Here is a 16,864-nt window from a genome sequence, read left to right as displayed (position 1 = left end):
ATATCTCATGCATAGACTGTATAAAAAAAATGGACGTAGCATCTCCATCGAGGTGCTTTCTCTCAACTTGCATCTTGTCAGACTTTCACTCTGCCTCATTTCCTCTTACCAAAAAAACGGCATTGATGTGACGTTGTGGTGAGGGAGATACATCCATCTGGCTGACGTATACCTCACTCAAGAGGCCATGCTCCTAATTATTCATGAACTTTAACCTCCAATAAAATAAAAACTAGCCTGGTACAAAAAAATTTGCCCCCCTCAGTGTTGTCATGGAGATATGACCTAAACATACAGACTAGAACGGTTTACAGGGCTCCAAACTGTGACCAAAATTTGAGAGTGTGCGACTGAATTTTACATCTAGTTGCACATGCACGACCAGATGTCTCGCCATATCAATATGTAAGTGGCTAAACAGCAACAGATAAGAGTGACAGATAAGACAGGAACAATATAAGCAGTGTAAGAAGATAATGCTGTCAGCACCGTAACACAAACACGTAAAATGTGAGCTAGTCACAGTGTGGCCCGGGAAAGGGAAGTTTGGTGTCCCTGCTAGAATTGCTGCCCCCGCAACCCGTCCCCGGATAAGTGGTTGAAGATGAGATGAGATTCGAGACATTGTAATTTCTGTATCTATTTTTGACTTACGATATATGCCCCTAAAATTACTAGTTGCGCTCCTAAAATTTCTGGTTGTGCCCCTAAACTGGAAGCTGCTCTATTATTAAACCTACCTAGTGGCCACTCAGCGAACTGCAATTTTTGGCACTTCCGTATTCGATCAACTGGGAAGTCGCTGTAGTTGGGGCTTAATCTCATGCATCATGTTATTAGACTCCTATTTACTAGTATAGAAGTTCCATGTGGGGCAGAGCCACAGCGCCTCCATGTAAATCTGTTCAGATATGTAACTGCAGCGAGCTGTTAGACAGCCTTTGGGAGGAGAAATAAGTCTGTAGGTCATGACAGGTCCAAGGAGAGACACTAGTACACCTACAATGATATTACTCCTCACTAGGCAGTGGTGGAAGAAGTACTCAGAGCTTTTAAATAAATACTGTTACAAGTATAAGTCCTGCATTCAAATTGTTACTTAAGTAGTAACTAAGCTATGTAGACTGGACTGCTGTGTTTCCTTTTCTACCTTTTTCCTCTGCAAGTTGTGTTCATGAGTCATATCTGACATAAATTCATATTTAGCAACTCTATTGTATTTTTGGTCCAGTAACACAGACATACTGTACATCATTCACCAAGACCTGACACAGTAAAACGTCATTAATGTCAATTATACGTGAAAAAAACATCACATTGCTCTCAGAAAAATATATCGTACACATGGGCTTGAGAAAAACAGAAAGAGAAGAGAAATGAAACTGAATGGAATAAGTGGTGGGTGGGAATCAAGGAAAGACAGAGGATGAGAGAGAGAGAGCCTCTGTGTATAATGTATAATTATCTATCCTATTAGCTCTGCTTGAGATAATTAGAGTGTTTGCTAAACATACATTTATCAAACTGAAGCAAAGCATCCCCCCCTTGCTCTGCAGAATCCAGGAGGTGAAATAATACTTAAAATGAAAGTGGGGTAAGATTGACAGAGAGATGAAGGAATGAGTGAGAATGAGAGACTGATAGAGAGAAAGAGAGGTTAACCCGGTGGACAAAGAAAAAAGTGAGGCATTGCTGTCTGTGGCTCCAGAGAGATAACAATAATAAATAAATAAAAAAAAGCCATGTGACTCAGACAAAGAGTGTGACAGCTGCATGGAAGGTGATGCCATGGACAAGATATTCTTGAAGAATCTGGAAGAGGAAAATTTGCAGCAGGTTTGTCACTTATTGACTTTTTGTCTCTGTGTTTCATTGCATTTTTATGATATATCCATGGACAGCTAATGACATGTCTCAGTGCAGCCTCTATTTATGAGAGACAAGGGAGTCGGGTGATGAAAGAAAGGAACAAAAACATGAAAATGGAGTTATAGATTTTATATGGATTTTACTGTCAGTTGTCAGGGTAATGATGATGATATGAGTCCCTGTGAGAATTCGAGTATGGCCACATACATAGTGCACATATTCAGGAAGTGGCTCACTCAAAATGTGCCCATAAGCACATAGATACACATATGTTTATGCAACAATACCCAATACGTACATATACTTTCCATATACGCATGTGCTTGTGAATGCACACGGACGCACGCACGCACGCACGCACGCACGCACGCACACACACGCACACACACGCACACACACAGGACACACACACATGCACAATAAGGTGACCAAATGAGAAGAAATTTTCATTGCCGCTTCCATCCGGAGGCTTTAGACAGTGACACTGACATCATGCGCTGCTCAATATTTTCTTGAACAATTCATAAACGTGAACGTGATTGATAGTGGTGTCACATCCGGTACCTTTATTGAACTTCTTTCTCTCCGACAAAGACTTTTTACTCTCTTTTCATTATTATTTTGTACTCTGTCACCACGGGGCTACACGGTGGTGTAGTGGTTAGCACTGTCGCCTCACGGCTCGGGCCTTTCTGTGTGGAGTTTGCATGTTCTCCCCGTGTCTGTGTGGGTTTTCTCCGGGTTCTCCGGTTTCCTCCCACAATCCAAAGACATGCACGTGTTAGGTTAATTGATGACTCTAAAATAGCCCTTAGGTGTGAATGGTTGTCTGTCTCTGTTCGTCTCTATGTGCCCTGCGATATACTGGCGTCCTGTCCAGGGTATACCCCGCCTCACGCCCGATGTCAGCTGGGATCGGCTCCAGCCCCCCCCCGCGACCCCGACAGGGATAAGCGGTTGAAGATGAATGAATGATGAATGAACTCTGTCACCACTCTCTTTTATTGGCTCTCAGCTATTAAAAAAATAAAACATCAAATGTAAAACAATGATTTTGCACACACATCAGTCTGTTGCTTAGATGTAGATGTGTGCCTCTCTTTCAGCTGATTTACCACATGTTCCACAGTCACAGTGAAACTGGATTGAGTTTAACTCAGAAGTTTAGGATACTATTTAAGTAAAATAGAGTTCCCTTAAGCAACACTTCTCCTCATCTACTCACTGGACATTCAGACTTAAAAAGAGGCTGCGTTGTTGTTGTTGTTGTTGTTGTTGTTGAGTGTTGTTTTAGAAACCGGTGACAGAAATGTGAATTAGAAAGGCTGATTTTAGTAATAGATCTCTGAGGTGAAAGGATTATCAGAAGCCGCAACATTACACAGCTGTTTATAATACAATAAAGACTGATTTTACAACTGGAGAGTAATCAGGACAACAATCGTTTTATTGCAAGGTAAACAATAGCAATCTAATTGAAAAGGAATCTGCGGTTGTGCATATTTAATAGGTCAACACAGTGCTTTGCGGGATTACATTGCTTTAACTTGAGGGTTTTTTTGTGGACAGGGCGGTGGCCCCATTGAAATGAACAAGGTGGCATTTCTAATGTCTGTCCGACAAGGGGGGGAGAAGCCTTGCAACAACTCGCAACATACATAAAATACAGAATATTTAAATCTTTCAATTGTAACTTTTTTCTGTGTATTCAGCACTATGTGTCTCCAGTTGGTGTTTCAGGAAGAATTTCCCTTTACAGGAAATACAAGTGTCTGATGTAAAAGCTGTGCTTTAGCCTGATTTACTTTTTGTCTCCCTTTCACTTGTTGACGTATTATTTACTGACTATTTGAGGTCATTGTCTGGCTTTTTAAGCGCCTCTGTCTGGGCTTCCATTCTCTTGTCCTGCTGTACTATGTTAGATTGCTGTCCATTAAAATATGTGGGAGTGTGGCTGGTTAAAAAAAAAGTCTCTAATTCAGACAGTTATCTGGATCTACACTGGAGATCAAAATTAGAGAACAAATTATAAATACTTGATTTATTCTGAAATACTGTTATTTTGTATTGTTCGGAAATTGATAGAATATCCACTGGGGCTATACCACTGCTGTACTACCTTTTTTTTTTAAATAACCAAGGCACTTCAACAAAAACCTTTATTTTATGAAGAAAAAAAACAGTGAGCAAAATTAGAGACCAGTAACCATTGTGTCAGAAGAGAAGATTTCAACAATGTTTTCTTAGGGCTAAAGGATTAAAAAATGAATAGGTAGAGGCCCTTGGTTTTGAATGACTTTAGCAAATCTGCGCCCACAGGACATCACTAGTTTCTCACACTGCTCTGGTTTGATCTTGGTCCATTCTTTTTGCATTCTCTTCCACAGTTCAGCAACTGTAGTGGGTTTCTGAGCCATTACTTTGTAGCCAAGGATTTTCCAGAGATGCTCTATGGGGTTTAGATCTGGACTCTGGGCTGGCAACTTCATTGTTTCAATATTCCTAGCTTTAAGGAACTGCTTAACCCATTTTGCAGTGTGATGGGGGACATTATCTTGCATGGAAATTGTGGGCCGATTGGATGACAATTGCAGTGGAGGTGTTGCATGTTCCACGCTGAACATAATTTTTTCCCATCTGACACAAATAAACTGAATGGACTCTCATTGGTGAAGTCACTCTGGACCAGTTCTCCTCTGTCCACACAACATGCTCCTCAGCAATGGCAAGTCTAGCCTTTTCATTCTTTCTGCTGATGAGAGGTTCGGTCACTGCAGAGTGGGCTTTCAGTCCATATTGTCTTAAACAGTGAGACACTGTGTGCCGAGACAGATCCCTGCCCTGTTCAGCACTGAACTGGCGAGAAACTCCAGCTGCAGCCTCACAGTTCTAAAGAATTGCGCTTGACAAATAACACGCATTATTTTTCTACTCTTAACTAATCTTTGTCCTGATTGTGGTGCTCGGGAAAGGCCATGGGGTCCATTACAATCTCAGCAGAATATCCCCAAGGAGTAATATTCTCAACAAATTATACAGCAATTTGGAGACTGTCCTCGCAAGAACAACAGCTGAGTTGTTTCAGTAAATGCCCCCAAACATCATTTATAAATAAATGTGCTCAGTTAATTTCATGGCAGTCTTCTCAAGAGAGTTTGATATTTCTTGTGTACAAATAGAAATTTGCCTGTTGGTGATGCTAGAGAAAAGGTCAGGGAGTCACTGAAAAAGGCATAGCAACGATTGATATTAACATGTTTCTATGGACAAGTGTCAATATTTGTGCCACTGAAACCGCTTTCTGGCAGGTTTTATTATTTGCAGGTTAACCAAAAATATAGATTTTGGGAGCTGGGAGAGAATGATCAAGGCACATATGAACACACTTTGTGATGTTGATGATGTTTGTAATTTTGATAAGGAGAAAACTGAAACATCAACACAAAGTCAACTAAGAATATTACGATCCAGTGGTGTTTAGCAGGTGATGCAGATATCCCAGATTTCAGAACTTTCCTATTATATGTTATTGTGAAATGTGAGTATAGGCAAGTGAAAAAACACCACCTAATATGGTTTGAGTATTAATCTTTTAGAAGATTTTTAATTTGCCACTTGCTTAAAGGACTAATGCTCTCTTCTGACATCACCTGTCCTCTAATTAAGTTGTGGTAAGCTTAATTTCCTGCTTTGTGTGGGAAAGACTAAGTGATTCATATCTAATGAAGAAGTAATGTTGACATCTTTAATAACACTATTACATTGTTTCAAATCTGTCTTGACTTACAACAACACCATGGGGAGAGGGAGGGGTGGTAGAGTAAAAGATAAATGAAAGTAGATTACCACCAAAGGAGAGCTTCAGGGACTGGAATAAAAGTGGAAAATGAGGAAGCATGCATGAGCAACAGAGGAAAAGATGGAGAAAAGAGAGAGCCGAACAAGTGAATCTTAAAATGTGTGATAGGGCACAGATGGAGAACTTGTCTGTGTAGCACTTTCAGATTTTATGATGTGTGGATGCTCTCTAAGTTATTGCTCGGATGAAAAGATCACATATGCTTGGTGAAATTCTTTTTCTCTCTTCCCTTCTCTTCCTCTCTTGTTGTCCCATTTTTTTTAGCTTCCTGCTGTCTTGCTGTTATAAAACAAGTGAACTGAAAAAGAGCCCTTCCTCTAAAACAGCCTGGCTCAAAATGAAATACCTTTTACAAGTGAAGGTGGATAAACGCTAGGGCCCTCATTTATCAATCTTGCGTGAAAACGGGCGCAGATCTGAGCGCAGAATTGGTCGTAGGAAAGGACCCGCGTGTGATTTATGAAACATGCGTAACGGACCAATCTCAGCGTACAAATGAGCGGGCCTTGATAAATGAGGCGGCTGAATTCGACCGTCATTAACATGTAACGCCCTTAAATATTCCTGGTTCGGAGGCCTCACCCACGCGCTCTTGCTCTGTAGCGGGGTTTGCCAGCGGGGTTATTAGGTATTCTGTTAGACCTTTGTCACCTAGAAGAACCATACCAAAATGTTAATCATCTGATACCTTGTTTGATTTAATGCAATTTATCGATGGTAGCCACTAACCGAGGAGATGACTTTGGATCTGCAGTGCGCTTTCCTTTTCATTCAGGAAAGCGCAACAGCTTGTCCCTGTCGGGGTTGTGGGGGGCTGGAGCCGAGCTGTTTTGAAATATAAAGGAATCGCGTGTGCCCCCCCCGGCCACCTGGCCACCACGTTTAAAAGCGACAGCTTGGCATCACAAATCACCTGTACATTTATCAAGTGGTAGTTTTTGCGATTGATGAATGCGTAATCATTCATGGATGGTGCCTTCAGACGCACATGAGTACAATCAATTGCTCCAACCACAATTTTTAATTTTTTTATTCGTTTTAAGATCCGTTTTGATCTGTTCTTAATATGTGACTGCTTATGCTTAATGACAGCTGAGGTTTGTTCATTATTTTCAGCCAGATTTTGCTGTGATGCACTGCAAATACACAGGCTGAAGTCTGCGTACACGATCTCAGACCAGACGTGAGATTTGATCGTAGCTCCCGCTCACGTCCAAATTGATAAATGCCGGAGTTTGCCAGGAAATGGTCGTACGCACGTTTTTCTGCCGTACGTTTGTTTGATAAATGAGGGCCTAGATGTTTTTGTGGTGTCCATACTAACTGTATGCAATGTAAACAATACAGGATTGAAAATGTGTGAAGGTCCCATATTGTAGAAAGTGACATTTCCATGTCTTCTTTTATAAGCAGGTGCTATATAAATTCTGTGAAAGTATCAAAATTAGATTCCCTCGCTAGATGTAAATAGGCCGCCATGTTAGTGGCGCTACTGACAGCGGTTGGTCTGCTGGCCCAGATCTTCACTAACAATTATGCTGAATTCACTTGTGATCGGAAATCAGGAACTTCCAACTTCTGAGTCAGGCTTGTAGTAAGGGCAGAAGTGTCATAGGAACATGTGTGTGTTTGTATGGATTTAAGAGGGTAACATACACTATAGGGGACGGACTGGAAGTAGAAAGGTAAATGTGTTTCAATAGTTTACAAAAGAACCCAAAAAAGTAAACTCACATAGCGACTGTGAACATGACAAAATCGAGGGCTCTGAAAGAACAGGCTCGCCTGCAATAACATCTTACTGCCAAAGTGGCCACTACAAACAAGGTATAATAAGGTACAACTTTAAAGCTTGTAAATATGTTCTTGTAGAATCTAAAATACATCATGAAAATGATCATAATATGGGACCTTTAAAAAAAAGGCTCTGAAAATGTTTAATGGGAAAAGAAATGCACTCAACACATTAAATAGACCCCAAGGAAACACACAATGCCACAATGGCTGGAAAACAGTTTACAAGAATACTAACAAGGCACCTTTAAGTTAAGGCAATACAAATTCTTAAATACATTTAGAGAACAGTCAGGGCTATGGTTAAAAATAACTATAAGGTTAGTTAAAGACCATGGTTCAAATTGATTGTTGGTAGGAGAGGGGATGAAAAAACAAATGCATACAGTATTTGACCAAAATATCTCAACTTTCAGAGCTCTTCAGTGACTTGCATATGGTTGAAATATCAGGAAAATGCTATCTTGAATTTAGTTCTTGTTTTGTATGGTTTTGTATTTTATTTTGGTCAAACTACTGTTTTCCAAGTTCAGCGTTAAACATACATTGTTTTATTCGAATATATACCCACCAACTGCTGTTCTTTATCTGGTAAGGAAAGTCTTGCAAAAGCACCACAAAATCCTTATGTGGGTCAGTGCAAACTGTATTTATGGCTTTAAGTAAGGTAAACTGATACTTAACAGTTTATTTTCTTCTCGCTGTCTTCAAAATGCTGGCAGGTGCAACAAGAAGATATTGGGCCTCCTTTCAGAGAGCAATATGCGTACAAATTGTTCAGTGCAAGGAAACAGTTTTACATTTTAGGAAACTTCATATTATCAAATATAGGTTATTCATTCATTAATTTATCTTCAACCGCTTGTTCCTGTCGGGGTCGCGGGGGGCTGGAGCCGATTCCAGCTGACATCGGCCCTGAGGTGGGGTACACCCTGGACAGGACGCCAGTTTATCACAGGGCACGTAGAGACGAACAGAGACAGACAACCATTCATACCTACGGGCAATTTTAGAGTCATCAATTAACCTAACACGTTTTATTAATTAGATTATCATATGCTTAGAATTGTGTTAGATGTTGAATTGATTGATGAATTTGCCAGCACTGACACTGGAAAACCAGGTTTACTTGTTTAATTTCATGTAACATTTCAATGCTGCTGAAGTTCTTCTTCTTACAGCCTTTTTGTGGAGGCATCTCTCCAGTTATTGGGAATCTATATTTGCGAAGGCACAACACCTTCCCTTATAGTGTTTAGGGGTCCATACCTTTGCTAATAATACAATTATGATCAAGTGGAATTCATCATTGATTGGCCGGTTAAGAACGTTTGGTTCATGTGGAGTCGGCTTCTCTCTCTCTTTCTTTCTCTTTACAGAAAATAAAAGAGAAATTAAGAGAATGTTGCTGCATGAGGCCCACTGTCTTCTTCTGTGTGCTTTGTCTTAAATCCAGTGTCATTTTCAAGAAAACCAAGCAGACTGTCAAATTTCATTTGTATCGATCTGCTTTTGATCAGGGAATAATAGAATCGTCAGCAGATGTCTACAGACCTGTGACACTGCCAAGAATTCCGATTAATATTTAAACAAATTAAAAACTAATTTGGCACTTTTATATTGGATTAGTGGAAGTGACATGTGACCAGGCCTGGTCCTTTTGATTTGATTGTCTATGTTTATTAGCAGGTTTGAGTTTTACTTCTGCTGCCGATTTCCTCAGTTTAATTTAGTTTTCCTCTATTCATCCTATCATACTTCTGGCTGTCTTTATATGTTCAGCAATTTCCTTGTCCTCCTGTTCCATATCTGTATTTGATTTTCTCTCTTTAAGACCATCAGTTTCTTTTGTCTTTCCTAGGACTGAACGTTTTGAGGAAACTATCTCATTGCGATTTTCCGACAGATACTGCAATTGCGATCTGTATTGCAATTAAGCCTAATTTTTAAAGGACAAGCTTCAGTTCAATATTCACTGAGTAATAATCGATTTAGAAATTCAGATATAAAACATGATAAAACATTAGCCTACCACATGAGATATCGTTAAAATATGAACCATTCTAAATTCAGTAAATTAAGTCTCAACCTTATTTCTACGTTCTGTATATATTTCTGGGAAGGCAACTTGACTTAAGTATGTACGAGAGGGAATTGCATCTCTTTCATTCAGCTGGCAATTTTGAAATCCATCTTTGGCCACCATGTTAAGGCCTACCATGTCTTTGGCGATGTTGTGCGGTATGGCATTTGTTATCTCACAGTGCCCTGCATGAGCCTTTTTCATATGGAGTTACTGTCGCAAAAGACTCGGTAATAGTTGTTTGTTTACTAGAATAGGCTTAAGTATCACTGTCACTGGTCTTTTTGTCATGCACTCATCATATCATATAATTGCCTGTTGGGCTTCTTCAAGAGCAGATATAAATTTGTTGTGTTGCCTCGCGACGTTACGACTACTTACAACACGACGAGCCCTGCACGGTACCTTATTTTGAAGCAAGTCTGTCGTCTCAAAACTGAAATAACGCTATGTCACCTATGTGCTGCTTTTCTTTGGGATTGCATTGTTTCCAGGGGTTACATTTCCCTGGGTTCTTTGTGGTTCAGCTGAAGCCATTTTCCACACTCACCAAAAGTTATACAAACAGCATCCCGCTTTTTTTGTTGGTGGGCGTTCTGGCAGTCGCTTTGGGCCATCATTGTTGAGTGTCACTTAGCATGACTAAGCACGACTAAGCATGACTGTCAAGGGGGAGCATGAACATCAGTCAGACATTTGCACTACATACAGGCTGTCTTAAATGGCAGCTTTTGGGATAACATAACTGCATAGTTCTAAATCATGATTTCCGTAAAAAAAAAAAAAAAAGAAAATACTGTTTAGCCGTGGTCTCCCCCTTGATTTCTCTTCTCTTCACCCCACTCCTCATGTGGATGAAGTAGGCACATGTGGTAAGCGGCTGTGTCCGCTGTTCGCATGTGCAGGCCTAGATATACATTTCTCTTTCCAACTATGGGCACTAGTTGTTGCCAGCAGCCGTGTTTGTGTGTGTGTGTGTGTGTGTGTGTGTGTGTGTGTGTGTGCGTGTGTGTGTGTGTGTGTGTGTGTGTGTGTGTGTGTGTGTGTGTGTGTGCAGATACCCATTTTATGCAGCAGCTGTGTGTTTAGTGTGTGTTTGGTTATGGACAGCTGTTTAGTAGCAGGTGATGATTTTAGGAGCCAAGCACACAGTCAGCCAGGCATGCGGCCAGGGGGACGGTGGGGAGAGCTACGCCCAATATGATGTAAGGAAGCCTGGGCTGGGTCTTCACTAAATCAGGCCTTCTGGACCTCTGCTAGGTTGCTGGTGGTTCAGTGGAGGCCCAGCTGTGGTTGTCAGTGTTCATACATACCTGCCAGACTCCACAGACTGTTTACTAATTACTTCTGTAAATAAATCAGTCACAGGAAGACAGTCACAGTAAGTCTATGCTTTAAAGGGTCTGGACTTGGATTTAAAATAATAGCTAAAGCACTTGTAAGATGCAGAGAGGTTAGGCAAAGAAAAGCAAGACTGCAGGGATACAGTTCATATTATACACCTAAGGGAAGATAGAGTGTTTGAGCCATTGGAAGAAGAGTGAGTTGAAAAAAGAGTTTTAAAGAGAGAAAGGGATGGTGCAGTAAATGAAGGACAGAGAAAGAATATAGAGAACAAGAAAAACAAAAAGAGAAGACAAGGTAATAATATGCAAATAAGCTGAGGGTAAAATACAATGAAGGAGAAAGCAAGATATACAGGACTACAAAACACAGCAGAAAAGTGTAGCTGTCAGCAAATTGCTAGACTAACTGCTGCCTATAAAGCGGAATAGGAAGCAAATGGGAGTCATATGTTTTCCCTCTGTCATTCCATCTGTATTGAAGACCTGTCTAAAACCTCATTAAGGCCTTATGACACCTCCACTACTAAAATCAGACAGATGGTTATCAAGCTCAATGATGAGACAGCAGCTGTGCTTATGACACATGATGACATAGACTATTCTGGGAGGAAAACAAGCAAACAAATGCAAAGTTCACTTTCATTTAAATACCAGCAATCTATTTGTTATATAAGATAAAGAAACACACAAAGATGAAAAGAATTTTAATTAAAAAATGTAGTGCCAGTGCACACAGCAGATTGCTCAATGTCTTACTTGTAATAGGTTTGGTAACCATTTTCTGGTTAAGTGTATGAAAATATCAGATCTTTTTGTACAGGCTGTAAAAAATTTAATTCGTAAAAATAAAAAAAATAAAAAGTAATTACAGTGGTATTGATATTGATGGAGCACAAAACTCTCTTCTATTGTTCTTTATTTGTCTTCATCAGTTAGTATATGTTGGCACATGTTTAGTGGCTTTGACTTCAAATGGACCCCAATTGAAACTGGAACCGAGAGAATATCAAAGAATCCCAGCATGTGTGAGTTAAGTGGCATGGGACACCAAACCATGTATTCATTGTGCAGTATTTGTGCACTCAATATATGCTGCACCACTGTGTCTGCCAGTAAGTTTCACTGTTAAGAGAAACAGATGAACCTCATGTGACATTGTGGATGTAAGAGGCAAAGCCTAAATGACCATGATTTTTTATTAGACTGTAAATGGGGATATCCAACCTGCTCATTATCTGCAGAGTATGCCTATTAAGTAAGACGTTAACTAAATGCAGAACTTACTTACAGATTCATAATTGAACCTCAGACTAATGTCAGTTATGTCCCAACACATCACACAACCAAATTTATTTTGAACCCGGGAAGATAAAATTAATGATAAAAATTAGATGAAAGATACAAATAAATCAGAACCTTCATTATATTCTTCATTAAAGATTTTTAATGGGTATGTGAATACAGTATGTCATGTATACGATAGTGTCACAAACATAGGTATGCCGAAACATGCAGAAAGACACAAACAAGCACATATGCATTGGCATACATACACAGTAAGAACATATACAATCTATACAGTAGCACACTGAACTGAAATATGGAAATACAGAGCCTGAAAATAGCATTCTGTTCTGCGGGGGAAGAATGAAAGGTTTTAAGAGTAATGAGAGGATGGAGAATGAGACACACTCATCTCTCTCTCTCTCTCTCTCTCTCTCTCTCTCTCTCTCTCTCTCTCTCTCTCTCTCTCTCTCTCTCTCTCTCTTTCTTTCTCATTGCCTGGCCATTAGTCAAAGCTGTCACTGCACATACAATTCAAAGCCAAATCCTTAGTATGGTGGTTGTCAGGTGTCAGTGGCCATTACTGTGCGTTCACACCAGACGCAATAGACGCTAATACAATCTCTTCAGACGCTTGTATCGCACCGCTTGATATATATATTTTTTTTTTGGGGGGGGTATTTCTCAGCAAGTGCTTACTGATGCTCACATTTCATCATAGTAGATCATGAATGTAAACAACAGTACGTGAGGGATGTGACGTCGTCGGCTTGAACTCGTCGCTGATTGGATGACGCAGCAAGATGTCGTCTGATAAGTTCAATATTTTCAACTTTATTCTCGTCGCTTCATACGTGTCATTCGTGTTTGGTGTGAACGCACCTTTAGTGAGAAAATTTAGTGTGGAAGAAATTCTAGAAAGAGAAAATAAGTAACATCTGAACAGTGTGTTTGTATAGAATTTAGTTTGAGCTCTTATGAGGCAGGACATTAAGCTGAGGACATGCTTTCTATTTAGTACTGGATATAAAGGATGCTACAGTGTAATATGTTGTTGATCCATGTAGAAATGCTCTTGTTCGTACAGGAAGGTGAGAACATGAATAGTCTTACATCAGTTACAAATGGGGCTCATTATTTTGTATTGAAAATAATAAGTACAGTATTTTGATTATTAGAAATTGCAGAACATTGGATGACATATAAATGATGCAGTGTAAATATGAAATCCGATCTGTCATATCGTGAATGTATAAGAATGTTTCAACTTGTGCTTCATCCATAGTTCAAACATAAAGATGGATGGCTTAACAGCTCCTCAAAAGTGTTAGCGGATGGGGCATGTGTAAAACTAAAAAATCAAAGAACACCTCCCATACACCTCACACCTCACATTTTCCCCGAAAATGGTTTCTGTTATTTTCGGTAGTTCTGATCATATTGATGTATGTTTATGTGTTAATTTTTCTGATAAGTTTGCTTTTTAATTAGTTATTTGGTGTTTTAAAAATGGTGCAATGTCAGGCTTGACAGCAGTGATTGACTCGCGATTGGTCGGACGGATGTATGTGCAGTCTCGGCCGATCACTACTGCGCAGAATCTGATCGCAAAATTCCAGGTTGGCAGCGCCCTCCCCCTATCTGCATTGGGAGGAAGTGGAGACGTGTCATCCGGCTTAACAGTCTATGGTTTGACATGTGATTTGGATTTTTTGGCTGAACTCTAGATAATATCTTATTGAAGGCATCACATCCGGGACATATAAAGTCCCTGGATGGACTTTAACTTAATTTAGTATTTTCCCGTTAGTTTATTAAGTATTTATTGTGACTTCATGATCTAATGTCCTCCTCTCACAATAAGCTTGATTGGTAGTGCAGTGATTGTCTTGATTGACTAAAAATACAATTTTAAGTTTTATGTAACATTTTGCATGCATAAAAAATAGAAAGTTATATATTTTCTCTTGCTTTGCTTATACTTAATACTGGTCTGACAATCTGTCTTGGTGCTAGCATCACATCAATCTTCAATTTCAGTTATTCTGTGTCACTTTCCTGCCTGCCACAAACGTGTATCTGGCATCTACAGTATACTATCTGCACTCTGAGATATTTTTCAGACAGTCAAGGGCAATGTGACAGAATCGTTAAGGTGAAAAAGGTGTGTCTCTGTGCGTGTGTGTGTCTGTGTGTGTGTGTGTGTGTCGGAAGATAAGCATTGAGCTGTCTAAATGTCGAGGGTTTGTAATTAAAGTCAACCTGAGTACTGTCAATATGTGATGACTGCTACTGGAAACAGTGGTTTGCCCCATGTTCACATATATTTAAGGACCATTGGGCCCCTCGACAGGTGTGTGTGTGCGCACATTGTGTTGCAGAGGTTGGAGAATGATTGCACTGCACTGTTAGATAGATCTGTGACAGATGTGTGCCTACAGGTGCCTGTGCGTGTGTGTGTGTGCATGTGTCATCAAATCCTCCATGAGGCATACTCCAAATCAAACCATGGGAAACAGTTACAACACAAATTTCCTCACCATCATTCAATTCATCTTATTTTCCAGCAAGTGTGTGTGTGTGTGTGTGTGTGTGTGTGTGTGTGTGTGTGTGTGTGTGTGTGTGTGTGTGTGTGTGTGTGTGTGTGTGTGTGTGTGTGTGTGTGTGTGTGTGTGCGTGCGTGCGTGCGTGCGTGCGTGCGTGCGTGCGTGCGTGCGTGCGTGCGTGCGTGCGTGCGTGCGTGCGTGCGTGCGTGCGTGCGTGCGTGCGTGTGAGAGAGAGAGAGAGAGAGCCAGGTTGTATTGTGATGCACATGTTGTGCTTGCCTCCTTTTTCTTCCCACTGTGACTATAATGAAAAGGTAAATGGCCTGGGTTAGCAATGATTAAAGATGGACAGCTTCCTGGGAAGAGACAGAGAAAACAGCGGTCGGGAAATGACAGTTTGAGGTAAATGACAGCTCTGCTATGTTTAGGATAAATGGATCGTACAGCTATATTCAGCCTTCGTCATCAATTATTCAAAGACTCACCGACAAGACAAATCCCCAGTAACTGAGAGTCCTCTGCAGCATTGTTAGAGCAAGTTTCTTACCAGGTGACAGGATTCAAGCTGTTCCTTTTTCAGTTCCCAATTTCTACCGAGATCCATTACATTACCATTACATGTTCACGTCAGCAAGTGTGCCTCTGTGAATTATCTCCTAATTATTAGCAATTCATTAACAACAGAGGATGTAAAGGCCTTGTTATGGAGGCTATTTATCTGAAATTACCTGTGATATGTCCTATCATTGTTCCTCCCTCTGTGGAGAATTAATATAATGACAACCACTCATTTGTGCCGTTGAGAAGATGTTGTGTGTGTTACTGTGTGCGTGTTTGTCTTCATTTGCATGTACATTATGTACATGTAGTATTATGTACTGCCTGTCCTTGCGTCTGTATAGTGATATTCATGCATGGATGTGTGTACATGGATGATATTATAGCTTGACAGTGTGTTTTGATTAAAGATGGGTGAATGGATCATTTGTTATTTATAATAAGTATGTGTCGGTACCTTCTGGTTGTGTAATCTTATAAGGGATGTATGTGTGTACTTGTATGTATCATTGTTTGTTATTTATCTAAAGTGCATGGCACAAGTGCATTTAAAGCCTGTCCAACTCCCCTTTTGCTAGTTAGACGGCATCTTTTCAGGACGCAAAGCATTTTAATAAATAGAAATTATGTTTAAGTCTGTTTTTAGCCTGTAGCGACTTAAGTGCCGTCACTCTCACACTAACTGTGGGGGACCCTAATGCCAGCCCGATGTCTGTATCAGAATTCCTCTCCTTTGACTGACCCTGCCAACGACAAGATGTTGTTGTTGTCCCCCCGCCCTCTCTCGAACTTTGATCGTTGAGATGGAACGAAGAAAAATAATGGTTGTCTACAAGACAAGCTGAAGGTTTGTTTACTATCTTTAAAGCAGGCTGCTAAATATGACATTAAACAGATCTGATGAAACTGATTACAGACTGAACGAGTGACAATCAGATCATACTGATTCCTGTACACCCCTAACTTTTCTTTAGCTTTTTATGTCTCAACAGCTTTTGAATACCAATAAATTTGGTAAAGATCTCCATGGTGTTCAGAGAATGAACCATAATGACTCTGGTGATCTCCTTACTTTTTATCTACCTCCACCAGCATGTCAAAGTTTGCATTTATTCAGTGAAATATCCCAACATTTACCACAAGGACTGCGGACATTCATTCATGGTCCCCAGACAATGTATCCTGACTTTTGGTTATCTTCTGACTTTTCCTTTAGTGGTATAATTTGTGTGGGTGGTGTTGAAGGTGACGGTGTACTTTTGTATATTTGAATGTGTGATCCTGAAATTCAAATTAACAAAATATATTATTTTTTCCAATACCTTGGTTTATGACCAAGTGCCTGCAAAACTAATGACATTCCTGTTGGCTTCAGCTGTACTTTTTGTTTAGAGATAATTCATCTGATTAATTTTAGCACACTTATCTCAGATGGTGAATATGATATACATGTTGCCTGCTAAACATCAGCATGTTAGTATTGACCTTTAGGACATGTTAGCCTGCTTATGTTAGCATTTAGGTA

The 16,864-nt window shown here is 40.0% G+C and overlaps 1 protein-coding gene across 1 annotated transcript in view; it reads left to right on the top strand.

Moving 5' to 3' along the window:
• stpg2 (sperm-tail PG-rich repeat containing 2) overlaps nt 1-16,864 on the top strand; it is a gene marked incomplete at both ends in the record, with an annotated part of 58,654 nt that overhangs the window by 28,704 nt on the left and 13,086 nt on the right. The window lies entirely within an intron of this gene.

The sequence above is a fragment of the Echiichthys vipera genome (genome assembly GCF_963691815.1).
Source record: "Echiichthys vipera genome assembly, chromosome: 4".
In the NCBI taxonomy this organism is placed as follows: domain Eukaryota; kingdom Metazoa; phylum Chordata; class Actinopteri; order Perciformes; family Trachinidae; genus Echiichthys; species Echiichthys vipera.
Note: the sequence above shows the minus strand (reverse complement) of the source record. Positions and strands in the feature narration are given on the sequence as shown.